This window comes from Lolium perenne, chromosome 1 (genome assembly GCF_019359855.2).
Source record: "Lolium perenne isolate Kyuss_39 chromosome 1, Kyuss_2.0, whole genome shotgun sequence".
Lineage (NCBI taxonomy): Eukaryota > Viridiplantae > Streptophyta > Magnoliopsida > Poales > Poaceae > Lolium > Lolium perenne.
The window spans coordinates 271,146,369-271,162,551 of record NC_067244.2 but is presented as its reverse complement, the minus strand read 5'-3'; positions in this window follow the sequence as shown (position 1 = coordinate 271,162,551).

Sequence of the window (16,183 nt, the reverse complement as noted above, 5' to 3'; positions counted from 1 at the left end):
TATAGGCGAAGAGGCGGCGCGAGGGGGTGCCTGGGAGTCCCACCCCATAGGCTGGCGCGCCCCTCCTCTAGGCCGCGCCGCCCTGTGGTCTGGGAGCCCTGGGCCTCCCCTCCGGCTCTCCTTCGGTGTTCTGGTCCGTCTCGGTGAAATAAGATGTTTGGCTTTTGTTTCGTCGAATTCCGAGAATATTGCCCGAACAGCTTTTCTGGAACCAAAAACAACAGAAAATAGGAACTGGCACTGTGGCATCTTGTTAATAGGTTAGTTCCAGAAAATGCATAAAATCATTATAAAGTGTGAGCAAAACATGTAGGTATTGTCATAAAACTAGCATGGAACATCAGAAATTATAGATACGTTGGAGACATATCAAGCATCCCCAAGCTTAGTTCCTGCTCGCCCTCGAGTAGGTAAACGATAAAAAGAATAATTTCTGTAGTGACATGCTACTTACACAATCTTGATCGTACTATTGTAAAGCATATGAGATGAATGAAGTGACTCAAGGCAACGATCTATAGTTTGCTAACAAATAGAAAACATATAGCAAAACTTTTCATGAATAGTACTTTCAAGACAAGCATCAAAAAGTCTTGCATAAGAGTTAACTCATAAAGCAATAGATTCAAAGTAAAAGGCATTGAAGCAACACAAAGGATGATTAAGTTTGAGCAATTGCTTTCAACTTTCAACATGCATATCTCATGGATAATTGTCAACACAAAGTAAAATAATAAGTGCAATAAGCAAGTATGTAAGAATCAATGCACAGTTGACACAAGTGTTTGCTTCTAAGATAGAAAGAAGTAGGTAAACTGACTCAACATAAAGTAAAAGAAAGGCCCTTCGTAGAGGGAAGTGATGTCTACGTTCCCCCTCCTTTCCTGTAGACAGTGTTGGGCCTCCAAGAGCAGAGGTTTGTAGAACAGCAGCAAGTTTTCCCTTAAGTGGATTCCCAAGGTTTATCGAACTCAGGGAGGAAGAGGTCAAAGATATCCCTCTCATGCAACCCTGCAACCACAAAGCAAGAAGTCTCTTGTGTCCCCAACACACCTAATAGGTGCACTAGTTCGGCGAAGAGATAGTGAAATACAGGTGGTATGAATAAATAGTAGCAGTAGCAACGGTGCCAGAAAATAGCTTGCTGGCGTGTAGTTGATGGTGGTAGTATTGCAAAGTAGTAATGCTTGATAAGTAAAACAGTAAACAAGCAGTAGTAACGCAGTATTTAGGAACAAGGCCTAGGGATTACACTTTCACTAGTGGACACTCTCAACATTGATCACATAACAGAATAGATAAATGCATACTCTACACTTTTGTTGGATGATGAACACATTGCGTAGGATTACACGAACCCTCAATGCCGGAGTTAACAAGCTCCACAATTTGTTCATATTTTAGTAACCTTTAGTGTAAGATAGATCAACAGACTAAACCGAGTACTAGCATAGCATGCACACTGTCACCTTCATGCATATGTAGGAGGAATAGATCACATCAATAATATCATAGCAATAGTTAACTCCATAATCTACAAGAGATCATGATCATAGCATAAACCAAGTACTAACACGGTGCACACACTGTCGCCTTTACACACGTGCAGGAGGAATAGAACTACTTTAATAACTTTGCTAGAGTAGCACATAGATAATAGTGATACAAAACTCATATGAATCTCAATCATGTAAAGCAGCTCATGAGATCATTGTATTGAGGTACATGGGAGAGAGATGAACCACATAGCTACAGCGAAGCCCTCAGCCTCGGGGGTGGATTACTCCCTCCTCATCATGGAGGCAGCGATGGCGGTGAAGATGGCGGTGGAGACGGCGATGGAGATGGCTCCGGGGGCAATTCCCCGTCCCGGCAGGGTGCCGAAACAGAGTTCTGTCCCCCGAATTGGAGTTTCGCGATGGCGGCGGCGCCCCTGGAGTCTTTCTGGAGTTTCGTCAATTGGTACTGCGTTTTTAGGTCGAAAGGGCTTTTATAGGCGAAGAGGCGGCGCAGGGGGGCACCTGGGGGCGCCACACCCTAGGCCGGCGCGGCCTAGGCCTGGCCCGCGCCGCCATGTGGTGTGGTGGCCCCCTGGCCCCTCTCCGACTCTTCTTCGGTGTTCTGGACGCTTCCGGGAAAAATAGGAGGTTTGGCGTTGATTTCGTCCAATTCCGAGAATATTGCCCGAACAGCCTTTCTGGAACCAAAAACAGCAGAAAACAGGAACTGGCACTGTGGCATCTTGTTAATAGGTTAGTTCCGGAAAATGCATGAAAATGATATAAAGTGTGAACAAAACATGTTGGTATTGTCATAAAACAAGCATGGAACATCGGAAATTATAGATACGTTGGAGACGTATCAGCATCCCCAAGCTTAGTTCCTACTCGTCCTCGAGTAGGTAAACGATAAAAGATAATTTCTGAGGTGACATGCTACCAACATAATCTTAATCATACCATTGTAAAGCATATGAGATGAATGCAGCGATTCGAAACAATGTAAATGCAATGAGTAAACAAGTGAATCATATAGCAAAGACTTTTCATGAATAGTACTTTCGAGACAAGCATCAATAAGTCTTGCATAAGAGTTACTCATAAAGCAATAAATTCATAGTAGAGACATTGAAGCAACACAATGGAAGATTAAGTTTCAGCGGTTGCTTTCAACTTGTAACATGTATATCTCATGGATAGTTGTCAATGCAAAGCAATATAACAAATGCAATAAGCAAGTATATAAGAATCAATGCACAGTTCACACAAATGTTTGCTTCTTGAGGTGGAGAAAGATAGGTGAACTGACTCAACAATAAAAATAAAAAGAATGGTCCTTCAAAGAGGAAAGCATCGATTGCTATATTTGTGCTAGAGCTTTTATTTTGAAAACATGAAACAATTTTGTCAACGGTAGTAATAAAGCATATGTATCATGTAAATTATATCTTACAAGTTGCAAGCCTCATGCATAGTATACTAATAGTGCCCGCACCTTGTCCTAATTAGCTTGGACTACCGGATCATCACAATGCACATGTTTTAACCAAGTGTCACAAAGGGGTACCTCTATGCCGCCTGTACAAAGGTCTAAGGAGAAAGCTCGCATTGGATTTCTCGCTATTGATTATTCTCAACTTAGACATCCATACCGGGACAACATAGACAACAGATAATGGACTCCTCTTTTATGCATAAGCATGTAACAACAATTAATAATTTTCTCATATGAGATTGAGGATATATGTCCAAAACTGAAACTTCCACCATGGATCATGGCTTTAGTTAGCGGCCCAATGTTCTTCTCTAACAATATGCATGCTTAACCATAGGGTGGTAGATCTCTCTTACTTCAGACAAGACGGACATGCATAGCAACTCACATGAAATTCAACAATGAATAGTTGATGGCGTCCCCAGTGAACATGGTTATCGCACAACAAGCAACTTAATAAGAGATAAAGTGCATAATTACATATTCAATACCACAATAGTTTTTAAGCTATTTGTCCCATGAGCTATATATTGCAAAGGTGAATGATGGAATTTTAAAGGTAGCACTCAAGCAATTTACTTTGAAATGGCGGAAAATACCATGTAGTAGGTAGGTATGGTGGACACAAATGGCATAGTGTTGTTTGGCTCAAGGATTTGGATGCATGAGAAGTATTCCCTCTCGATACAAGGTTTAGGCTAGCAAGGTTGTTTGAAGCAAACACAAGCACGAACTAGTACAGCAAAACTCACATAAAAGACATATTACAAGCATTATAAAACTATACATCGTCTTCCTTGTTGTTCAAACATCTTACTAGAAAATATCTAGACTCTAGAGAAACCACTCATGCAAACCCAAATTTTAACAAGCTCTATGTATTTCCTCACTAATGGGTGCAAGGTATATGATGCAAGAGCTTAAACAAGAGCACAACAATTGCCAAGTATCACATTATTCAAGACATCACACCAATTTCTACATGTAGCATTTTCCAATTCCAACCATATAATAATTTAACGAAGCAGTTTCAACCTTCGCCATGAATATTATGAGCTAAGAACACATGTGTTCATACGAACCAGCGGAGCGTGTCTCTCTCCCACACAAGCATTTATTCAAACACAAACAAAAACAAAAGCATACAGATGCTCCAAGTAAAGCACATAAGATGTGACGGAATAAAAATATAGTTTCAGGAGAAGGAACCTGATAATTTGTCGATGAAGAAGGGGATGCCTTGGGCATCCCCAAGCTTAGATGCTTGAGTCTTCTTGAAATATGCAGGGATGAACCACCGGGGCATCCCCAAGCTTAGAGCTTTCACTCTTCTTGATCATAGTATATCATCCTCCTCTCTTGATCCTTGAAAACTTCCTCCACACCAAACTCGAAACAACTCATTAGAGGGTTAGTGCACATTATAAATTGACATATTCAGAGGTGACACAATCATTCTTAACACTTCTGGACATTGCATAATGCTACTGGACATTAGTGGATCAAAGAAATTCATCCAACATAGCAAAAGAGGCAATGCGAAATAAAAGGCAGAATCTGTCAAAACAGAACAGTTCGTATTAACGAATTTTAAAATGGCACCAGACTTGCTCAGATGAAAATGCTCAAATTGAATGAAAGTTGCATACATATCTGAGGATCATGCACGTAAATTGGCTTAATTTTCTGAGCTACCTACAGGGAGGTGGACCCAGATTCGTGACAGCAAAGAAATCTGGAACTGCGCAGTAATCCAAATCTAGTACTTACTTTTCTATCAACGGCTTTACTTGGCACAACAAAACACAAAACTAAGATAAGGAGAGGTTGCTACAGTAGTAAACAACTTCCAAGACACAAAATAAAAACAAAGTACTGTAGCAAAATAACACATGGGTTATCTCCCAAGAAGTTCTTTTCTTTATATCCATTAAGATGGGCTCAGCAGTTTTAATGATGCACTCGCAAGAAATAGTATTTGAAGAAAAAGAGAGCATCAAGAGGCAAGTACAAAACACATTTAAGCCTAACATGCTTCCTATGCATAGGAATCTTGTAAATAAACAAGTTCATGAAGAGCAAAGTAACAAGCATAGGAAGATAAAACAAGTGTAGCTTGAAAAATTTCAGCACATAGAGAGGTATTTTAGTAACATGAAAATTTCTACAACCATATTTTCCTCTCTCATAATAATTTTCAGTAGCAACATGAGCAATCTCAACAATATAACTATCACATAAAGCATTCTTATCATGAGTCTCATGCATAAAATTATTACTCTCCACATAAGCATAATCAATTTTATTAGTAATAGTGGGAGCAAATTCAACAAAGTAGCTATCATTATTATTCTCATCAAGTGTAGGAGGCATAGTATAATCACAACAAAATTTACTCTCCATAGTAGGTGGCACCAAAAGACCACTATCATTATCATCATAAATAGGAGGCAAAGTATCATCAAAGAAAATTTTCTCCTCAATGCTTGGGGGACTAAAAATATCATGAAAACCAGCTTCCCCAAGCTTAGAACTTTCTATATTATTGTCAACAATGGTGTTCAAAGCGTTCATACTAATATTACTACCATCATGCAAAGAAGATTTCATAGGTTTTTTAATTTTCGCATCAAACAATCCATGTTTTAAATCAGGAAATAGAACAAGAAGCTCATTGTTGTCCATTATGCCAAACTAGTGTAAACAAGAAACAAAAAGATGCAATTGCAGGATCTAAAGGAAATAGCTTCGAGCACACACACGACGGCGCCAGAAAAATGCTTTACCTGGAACCGAAGTATGAGTGCCTTTTACCTTTCCTCCCCGGCAACGGCGCCAGAAAAGTGCTTGATGTCTACGTTCCCCCTCCTTTCCTGTAGACAGTGTTGGGCCTCCAAGAGCAGAGGTTTGTAGAACAGCAGCAAGTTTTCCCTTAAGTGGATTCCCAAGGTTTATCGAACTCAGGGAGGAAGAGGTCAAAGATATCCCTCTCATGCAACCCTGCAACCACAAAGCAAGAAGTCTCTTGTGTCCCCAACACACCTAATAGGTGCACTAGTTCGGCGAAGAGATAGTGAAATACAGGTGGTATGAATAAATAGTAGCAGTAGCAACGGTGCCAGAAAATAGCTTGCTGGCGTGTAGTTGATGGTGGTAGTATTGCAGCAGTAGTAACGCAGTAAAACAGTAAACAAGCAGTAGTAACGCAGTATTTAGGAACAAGGCCTAGGGATTACACTTTCACTAGTGGACACTCTCAACATTGATCACATAACAGAATAGATAAATGCATACTCTACACTTTTGTTGGATGATGAACACATTGCGTAGGATTACACGAACCCTCAATGCCGGAGTTAACAAGCTCCACAATTTGTTCATATTTTAGTAACCTTTAGTGTAAGATAGATCAACAGACTAAACCGAGTACTAGCATAGCATGCACACTGTCACCTTCATGCATATGTAGGAGGAATAGATCACATCAATAATATCATAGCAATAGTTAACTCCATAATCTACAAGAGATCATGATCATAGCATAAACCAAGTACTAACACGGTGCACACACTGTCGCCTTTACACACGTGCAGGAGGAATAGAACTACTTTAATAACTTTGCTAGAGTAGCACATAGATAATAGTGATACAAAACTCATATGAATCTCAATCATGTAAAGCAGCTCATGAGATCATTGTATTGAGGTACATGGGAGAGAGATGAACCACATAGCTACAGCGAAGCCCTCAGCCTCAGGGGTGGATTACTCCCTCCTCATCATGGAGGCAGCGATGGCGGTGAAGATGGCGGTGGAGACGGCGATGGAGATGGCTCCGGGGGCAATTCCCCGTCCCGGCAGGGTGCCAAAACAGAGTTCTGTCCCCCGAATTGGAGTTTCGCGATGGCGGCGGCGCCCCTGGAGTCTTTCTGGAGTTTCGTCAATTGGTACTGCGTTTTTAGGTCGAAAGGGCTTTTATAGGCGAAGAGGCGGCGCGGGGGCACACAGGGCGCCACACCCTAGGCCGGCGCGGCCTAGGCCTGGCCCGCGCCGCCATGTGGTGTGGTGGCCCCCTGGCCCCTCTCCGACTCTTCTTCGGTGTTCTGGACGCTTCCGGGAAAAATAGGAGGTTTGGCGTTGATTTCGTCCAATTCCGAGAATATTGCCCGAACAGCCTTTCTGGAACCAAAAACAACAGAAAACAGGAACTGGCACTGTGGCATCTTGTTAATAGGTTAGTTCCGGAAAATGCGTGAAAATGATATAAAGTGTGAACAAAACATGTTGGTATTGTCATAAAACAAGCATGGAACATCGGAAATTATAGATACGTTGGAGACGTATCAGCATCCCCAAGCTTAGTTCCTACTCGTCCTCGAGTAGGTAAACGATAAAAGATAATTTCTGAGGTGACATGCTACCAACATAATCTTAATCATACCATTGTAAAGCATATGAGATGAATGCAGCGATTCGAAACAATGTAAATGCAATGAGTAAACAAGTGAATCATATAGCAAAGACTTTTCATGAATAGTACTTTCGAGACAAGCATCAATAAGTCTTGCATAAGAGTTACTCATAAAGCAATAAATTCATAGTAGAGACATTGAAGCAACACAATGGAAGATTAAGTTTCAGCGGTTGCTTTCAACTTGTAACATGTATATCTCATGGATAGTTGTCAATGCAAAGCAATATAACAAATGCAATAAGCAAGTATATAAGAATCAATGCACAGTTCACACAAATGTTTGCTTCTTGAGGTGGAGAAAGATAGGTGAACTGACTCAACAATAAAAATAAAAAGAATGGTCCTTCAAAGAGGAAAGCATCGATTGCTATATTTGTGCTAGAGCTTTTATTTTGAAAACATGAAACAATTTTGTCAACGGTAGTAATAAAGCATATGTATCATGTAAATTATATCTTACAAGTTGCAAGCCTCATGCATAGTATACTAATAGTGCCCGCACCTTGTCCTAATTAGCTTGGACTAACGGATCATCACAATGCACATGTTTTAACCAAGTGTCACAAAGGGGTACCTCTATGCACTTTGTACAAAGGTCTAAGGAGAAAGCTCGCATTGGATTTCTCGCTATTGATTATTCTCAACTTAGACATCCATACCGGGACAACATAGACAACAGATAATGGACTCCTCTTTTATGCATAAGCATGTAACAACAATTAATAATTTTCTCATATGAGATTGAGGATATATGTCCAAAACTGAAACTTCCACCATGGATCATGGCTTTAGTTAGCGGCCCAATGTTCTTCTCTAACAATATGCATGCTTAACCATAGGGTGGTAGATCTCTCTTACTTCAGACAAGACGGACATGCATAGCAACTCACATGAAATTCAACAATGAATAGTTGATGGCGTCCCCAGTGAACATGGTTATCGCACAACAAGCAACTTAATAAGAGATAAAGTGCATAATTACATATTCAATACCACAATAGTTTTTAAGCTATTTGTCCCATGAGCTATATATTGCAAAGGTGAATGATGGAATTTTAAAGGTAGCACTCAAGCAATTTACTTTGAAATGGCGGAAAATACCATGTAGTAGGTAGGTATGGTGGACACAAATGGCATAGTGTTGTTTGGCTCAAGGATTTGGATGCATGAGAAGTATTCCCTCTCGATACAAGGTTTAGGCTAGCAAGGTTGTTTGAAGCAAACACAAGCACGAACTAGTACAGCAAAACTCACATAAAAGACATATTACAAGCATTATAAAACTATACATCGTCTTCCTTGTTGTTCAAACATCTTACTAGAAAATATCTAGACTCTAGAGAAACCACTCATGCAAACCCAAATTTTAACAAGCTCTATGTATTTCCTCACTAATGGGTGCAAGGTATATGATGCAAGAGCTTAAACAAGAGCACAACAATTGCCAAGTATCACATTATTCAAGACATCACACCAATTTCTACATGTAGCATTTTCCAATTCCAACCATATAATAATTTAACGAAGCAGTTTCAACCTTCGCCATGAATATTATGAGCTAAGAACACATGTGTTCATACGAACCAGCGGAGCGTGTCTCTCTCCCACACAAGCATTTATTCAAACACAAACAAAAACAAAAGCATACAGACGCTCCAAGTAAAGCACATAAGATGTGACGGAATAAAAATATAGTTTCAGGAGAAGGAACCTGATAATTTGTCGATGAAGAAGGGGATGCCTTGGGCATCCCCAAGCTTAGATGCTTGAGTCTTCTTGAAATATGCAGGGATGAACCACCGGGGCATCCCCAAGCTTAGAGCTTTCACTCTTCTTGATCATAGTATATCATCCTCCTCTCTTGATCCTTGAAAACTTCCTCCACACCAAACTCGAAACAACTCATTAGAGGGTTAGTGCACATTATAAATTGACATATTCAGAGGTGACACAATCATTCTTAACACTTCTGGACATTGCATAATGCTACTGGACATTAGTGGATCAAAGAAATTCATCCAACATAGCAAAAGAGGCAATGCGAAATAAAAGGCAGAATCTGTCAAAACAGAACAGTTCGTATTGACGAATTTTAAAATGGCACCAGACTTGCTCAGATGAAAATGCTCAAATTGAATGAAAGTTGCATACATATCTGAGGATCATGCACGTAAATTGGCTTAATTTTCTGAGCTACCTACAGGGAGGTGGACCCAGATTCGTGACAGCAAAGAAATCTGGAACTGCGCAGTAATCCAAATCTAGTACTTACTTTTCTATCAACGGCTTTACTTGGCACAACAAAACACAAAACTAAGATAAGGAGAGGTTGCTACAGTAGTAAACAACTTCCAAGACACAAAATAAAAACAAAGTACTGTAGCAAAATAACACATGGGTTATCTCCCAAGAAGTTCTTTTCTTTATAGCCATTAAGATGGGCTCAGCAGTTTTAATGATGCACTCGCAAGAAATAGTATTTGAAGAAAAAGAGAGCATCAAGAGGCAAGTACAAAACACATTTAAGCCTAACATGCTTCCTATGCATAGGAATCTTGTAAATAAACAAGTTCATGAAGAGCAAAGTAACAAGCATAGGAAGATAAAACAAGTGTAGCTTGAAAAATTTCAGCACATAGAGAGGTATTTTAGTAACATGAAAATTTCTACAACCATATTTTCCTCTCTTATAATAATTTTCAGTAGCAACATGAGCAATCTCAACAATATAACTATCACATAAAGCATTCTTATCATGAGTCTCATGCATAAAATTATTACTCTCCACATAAGCATAATCAATTTTATTAGTAATAGTGGGAGCAAATTCAACAAAGTAGCTATCATTATTATTCTCATCAAGTGTAGGAGGCATAGTATAATCACAACAAAATTTACTCTCCATAGTAGGTGGCACCAAAAGACCACTATCATTATCATCATAAATAGGAGGCAAAGTATCATCAAAGAAAATTTTCTCCTCAATGCTTGGGGGACTAAAAATATCATGAAAACCAGCTTCCCCAAGCTTAGAACTTTCTATATTATTGTCAACAATGGTGTTCAAAGCGTTCATACTAATATTACTACCAGCATGCAAAGAAGATTTCATAGGTTTTTTAATTTTCGCATCAAACAATCCATGTTTTAAATCAGGAAATAGAACAAGAAGCTCATTGTTGTCCATTATGCCAAACTAGTGTAAACAAGAAACAAAAAGATGCAATTGCAGGATCTAAAGGAAATAGCTTCGAGCACACACACGACGGCGCCAGAAAAATGCTTTACCTGGAACCGAAGTATGAGTGCCTTTTACCTTTCCTCCCCGGCAACGGCGCCAGAAAAGTGCTTGATGTCTACGTTCCCCCTCCTTTCCTGTAGACAGTGTTGGGCCTCCAAGAGCAGAGGTTTGTAGAACAGCAGCAAGTTTTCCCTTAAGTGGATTCCCAAGGTTTATCGAACTCAGGGAGGAAGAGGTCAAAGATATCCCTCTCATGCAACCCTGCAACCACAAAGCAAGAAGTCTCTTGTGTCCCCAACACACCTAATAGGTGCACTAGTTCGGCGAAGAGATAGTGAAATACAGGTGGTATGAATAAATAGTAGCAGCGGTAGCAACGGTGCCGAGAAAATAGCTTGCTGGCGTGTAGTTGATGGTGGTAGTATTGCAGCAGTAATGCTAACGGTAAAACAGTAAACAAGCAGTAGTAACGCAGTATTTAGGAACAAGGCCTAGGGATTACACTTTCACTAGTGGACACTCTCAACATTGATCACATAACAGAATAGATAAATGCATACTCTACACTTTTGTTGGATGATGAACACATTGCGTAGGATTACACGAACCCTCAATGCCGGAGTTAACAAGCTCCACAATTTGTTCATATTTTAGTAACCTTTAGTGTAAGATAGATCAACAGACTAAACCGAGTACTAGCATAGCATGCACACTATCACCTTCATGCATATGTAGGAGGAATAGATCACATCAATAATATCATAGCAATAGTTAACTCCATAATCTACAAGAGATCATGATCATAGCATAAACCAAGTACTAACACGGTGCACACACTGTCGCCTTTACACACGTGCAGGAGGAATAGAACTACTTTAATAACTTTGCTAGAGTAGCACATAGATAATAGTGATACAAAACTCATATGAATCTCAATCATGTAAAGCAGCTCATGAGATCATTGTATTGAGGTACATGGGAGAGAGATGAACCACATAGCTACAGCGAAGCCCTCAGCCTCAGGGGTGGATTACTCCCTCCTCATCATGGAGGCAGCGATGGCGGTGAAGATGGCGGTGGAGACGGCGATGGAGATGGCTCCGGGGGCAATTCCCCGTCCCGGCAGGGTGCCGAAACAGAGTTCTGTCCCCCGAATTGGAGTTTCGCGATGGCGGCGGCGCCCCTGGAGTCTTTCTGGAGTTTCGTCAATTGGTACTGCATTTTTAGGTCGAAAGGGCTTTTATAGGTGAAGAGGCGGCGCAGGGGGGCACCTGGGGGCGCCACACCCTAGGCCGGCGCGGCCTAGGCCTGGCCCGCGCCGCCATGTGGTGTGGTGGCCCCCTGGCCCCTCTCCGACTCTTCTTCGGTGTTCTGGACGCTTCCGGGAAAAATAGGAGGTTTGGCGTTGATTTCGTCCAATTCCGAGAATATTGCCCGAACAGCCTTTCTGGAACCAAAAACAGCAGAAAACAGGAACTGGCACTGTGGCATCTTGTTAATAGGTTAGTTCCGGAAAATGCATGAAAATGATATAAAGTGTGAACAAAACATGTTGGTATTGTCATAAAACAAGCATGGAACATCGGAAATTATAGATACGTTGGAGACGTATCAGGAAGCAGAGATTAAATCATGTGCTAGAGCTTTTCAAGTTTTGAAATCATATAGAGAGCATAAAAGTAAAGTTTTGAGAGGTGTTTGTTGTTGTCAACGAATGGTAGCGGGCACTCTAACCCCCTTATCAAACAGACTTTCAAAGAGCGGCTCCCATGAAGGACGTTATCTCTACCAGCTAGGTAGATCATCCCTCTTCTCTTTTGTTTACACATGTACTTTAGTTTTATTTATGGATGACACTCCTCCCAACCTTTTGCTTACACAAGCCATGGCTAACCGAATCCTCGGGTGCCTTCCAACATTCACATACCATGAAGGAATGTCTATTTGCAATATTATGTTGCTTACTGATGAATCAGGGCAAAACATGTGAAGAGAATTATTAATGAAAGTTGATTAATTGGGGCTGGGAACCCCGTTGCCAGCTCTTTTTGCAAAATTATTGGATAAGCGAATGAAGCCACTAGTCCATTGGTGAAAGTCTGCCCAACAAGATTGAAAGATAAAACACCACATACTTCCTCATGAGCTATCAAACATTTACACAAATAAGAGATAATAACTTTTGAATTGTTTAAAGGTAGCACATGAAGTATTTACTTGGAATGGCAGAAAATACCACATAGTAGGTAGGTATGGTGGACACACATGGCATAGGTTTTGGCTCAAGGTTTTGGATGCACGAGAAGCATTCCCTCTCAGTACAAGGCTTTGGCTAGCAGGGTTGTTTGAAGCAAACACAAGTATGAACCGGTACAGCAAAACTTACATAAGAACAAATTGCAAGCATTATAATACTCTACACTATCTTCCTTGTTGCTCAAACACTTTTACCAGAAATTATCTAGACCTTAGAGAGACCAATCATGCAAACCAATTTCAACAAGCTCTACGGTAGTTCTCCACTAATAGGTTTAAACTACAGGGTGCAAGAGCTTAATCATGATCTACTTGAGAGCTCAAAACAATTGCCAAGTATCAAATTATTCAAGACAATATGAGGAATTTTCTGTTTCCAACCAAATAATAATAAGTGCGATAGCTTCCAACTTTTGTCATGAACATTAAAAGTAAAACGAAGAACACTAGTGTTCATATTAAAAAGAGGAGCGTGTCTCCCTCCCACACATGGATTGCTAGGATCCGAATTTATTCAAACACAAAAAAAAACACACTGACGCTCTAAGTAAAGCACATACGATGTGACCGAATAAAAATATAGTTTCACTAGAAGTGACCTGATAAGTTGATGAAGAAGGGGATGCCTTGGGCATCCCCAAGCTTAGACGGTTGAGTCTTCTTGAAATATGCAGGGATGAACCACGGGGGCATCCCCAAGCTTAGACTTTTCACTCTTCTTGATCATATATCATCCTCCTCTCTTGACCCTTGAAAACTTCCTTCACACCAAACTTCTCATAAACTTCATTAGAGGGGTTAGTACTCAAAAAACTTTAATCCACTTTAGTCCTGTAGTGACACATTGCAAGAACTCAATAAAACATTACCTACAGCTCGCCACGTCTAGAAAGCCTCACTTAAAGTCCACAAGAGACAATGCAAAAAAACAGAGACAGAATCTGTCAAAACAGAACAGCCAGTAAAGACGAATTTTTAAGAGGTACTTCCGTTGCTCAAATCAGAAAACTCAAAACTAATGAAAGTTGTGTACATATATGAGGAACACGCATGAAAATTAGCAGATTTTTCTGAGTTTCCTACAGAGAGACCTACTCAAATTCGTGACAGATAGAAATCTGTTTCTGCGCAGAAATCCAAATCTAGTATCAACCTTCTATCAGAGGCTTTACTTGGCACAACAATGCAGTAAAATAAAGATAAGGAGTGGTTGCTACAGTAGTAACAACTTCCAAGACACAACAAAACAGTAGCAAAATAAAGACATGGGTTATCTCCCAAGAAGTGCTTTCTTTATAGCCATTAAGATGGGCTCAACAATTTGAATGATGCTCACATGGAAGATAGAAAATGAAGCAAAAGGGAGCATCAAGAAGCAAATTCAAAACACATTTAAGTCTAACCCACTTCCTATGCATAGGAATCTTGTACACAAATAAATTCATGAAGAACAAAGTGACAGGCATAGGAAGATAAAACAAGAGTAACTTTAAAAGTTTCAGCATATAGAGAGGTGTTTTAGTACCATGCAAATTTCTACAACCATATTTTCCTCTCTCATAATAGTTTTCAGTAGCTTCATGAATAAACTCAACAATATAACTATCACATAAAGCATGTTTTTCATGATCCACAAACACATAATTTTTATCAAGCTCAAAAATAGTGGCATTAAAACTTTCAAACCCACTTTTATCAATAATATAACGAGATGATTGATCAATCTCAAAAGATATGGGACTCCTAGGTAAAGTCAAGACCTCTCCAGTCCCATTTTCATTAGTAGTACAATTAATATTATCAAGTAACATAGGACCATCATCTAGAGCTTGATCATAAACATTTGCCAAGCAAAACTCTTTAGTACCATGCATTTCGATATCAGGCACAAACAAAGCATTATCATAAGATTTATCAACATAGCATGGATTATCATAAATAACAGTAGCATAATTATTCTCACAAGTTTTACTCATAGGAAATATTTCAAGAGAATCCATAGGAACATAACATTCAACCTCCTTTGGTAAGCATGGAGGACAATCAAATAGTGTAAGAGATAAAGAGTTACTCTCATTAGAAGGTTGGCATGGGTAGCTAATCCATTCTTCCTCCTTTTGTTCATCAATCTCCTCCTCTTTTTCATCCAATGAGCTTTCAGGTTCATCAATTTCCTCCTCTTTTTCATCCAATGAGCTTTCAGGTTCATCAATTTCTTCTTTCACAGGTTCCTGCAAATTGTGAGTGCATTCTTGTGCATTAATGAGTCTCTCTTTATAATCAATGATATAAGGATTATCGCTGTAACTTTCTATGCAAAAATTAAGGATAGAGGAGACATAATATTTAAGGTCCTTGCAAGCAACACAAGTTTCATAATTTTTAGCCATGAAGGATTCTATCTCAGAGGCTCCCATAAATAAAACAAATTGTTCTACTTCTTCGAACCCAAGATGAATATAGTTATTCCAATTTTAGTTCATAATTAAAACTTTTTCACTAAAGCCACATTGGAATTTAAGATGTTTAGTATCCTGTTGAGAGCAACAGTTTATATCATGGCGTTTAAGCAAGATTTTAGCAATTATATTCAATTTTTCTATCACAGCACTCATGACTTTACCCGTTCTTGATTCTCTATAATTCATATATATTTCAATAAGCTCCAAATAGGTTGTGGGTTCTCCCATAACAACAATTTTTAATTTTTCGGTTTTTCAAATTTTTATGGATTTTTGGGTATATAAAACAAGACAAAAAGAAACTAGACAAAAGTAAACTAAGCAAAATAATACTAGACAGCAATAAACTAAGCACACATAAACTAGACAAAATTAAACTAAGCAAAACAAAATAAAATAAAATAAAAACAGAGAGAGAGGTAGAGTGTACTCCCCAGGTGAACTTATGAGTAGAGCTATGCCTCCCCAGCAACGGCGCCAGAAAATAGCTTGATGTCTACGCACCCTTCTATTCCTGTAGACAGTGTTGGGCCTCCAAGAGCAGAGGTTTATAGAACAGCAGCAAGTTTCCCTTAAGTGAATGACCCAAGGTTTATCGAACTCAGGGAGGTAGAGGTCAAAGATATCCCTCTCAAGCAACCCTGCAATTACGATACAAGAAGTCTCTTGTGTCCCCAACAGACCTAATACACTTGTCAGATGTATAGGTGGACTAGTTCGGCAAAGAAATAGTAAGATGCAAGTGATATGGATGAAT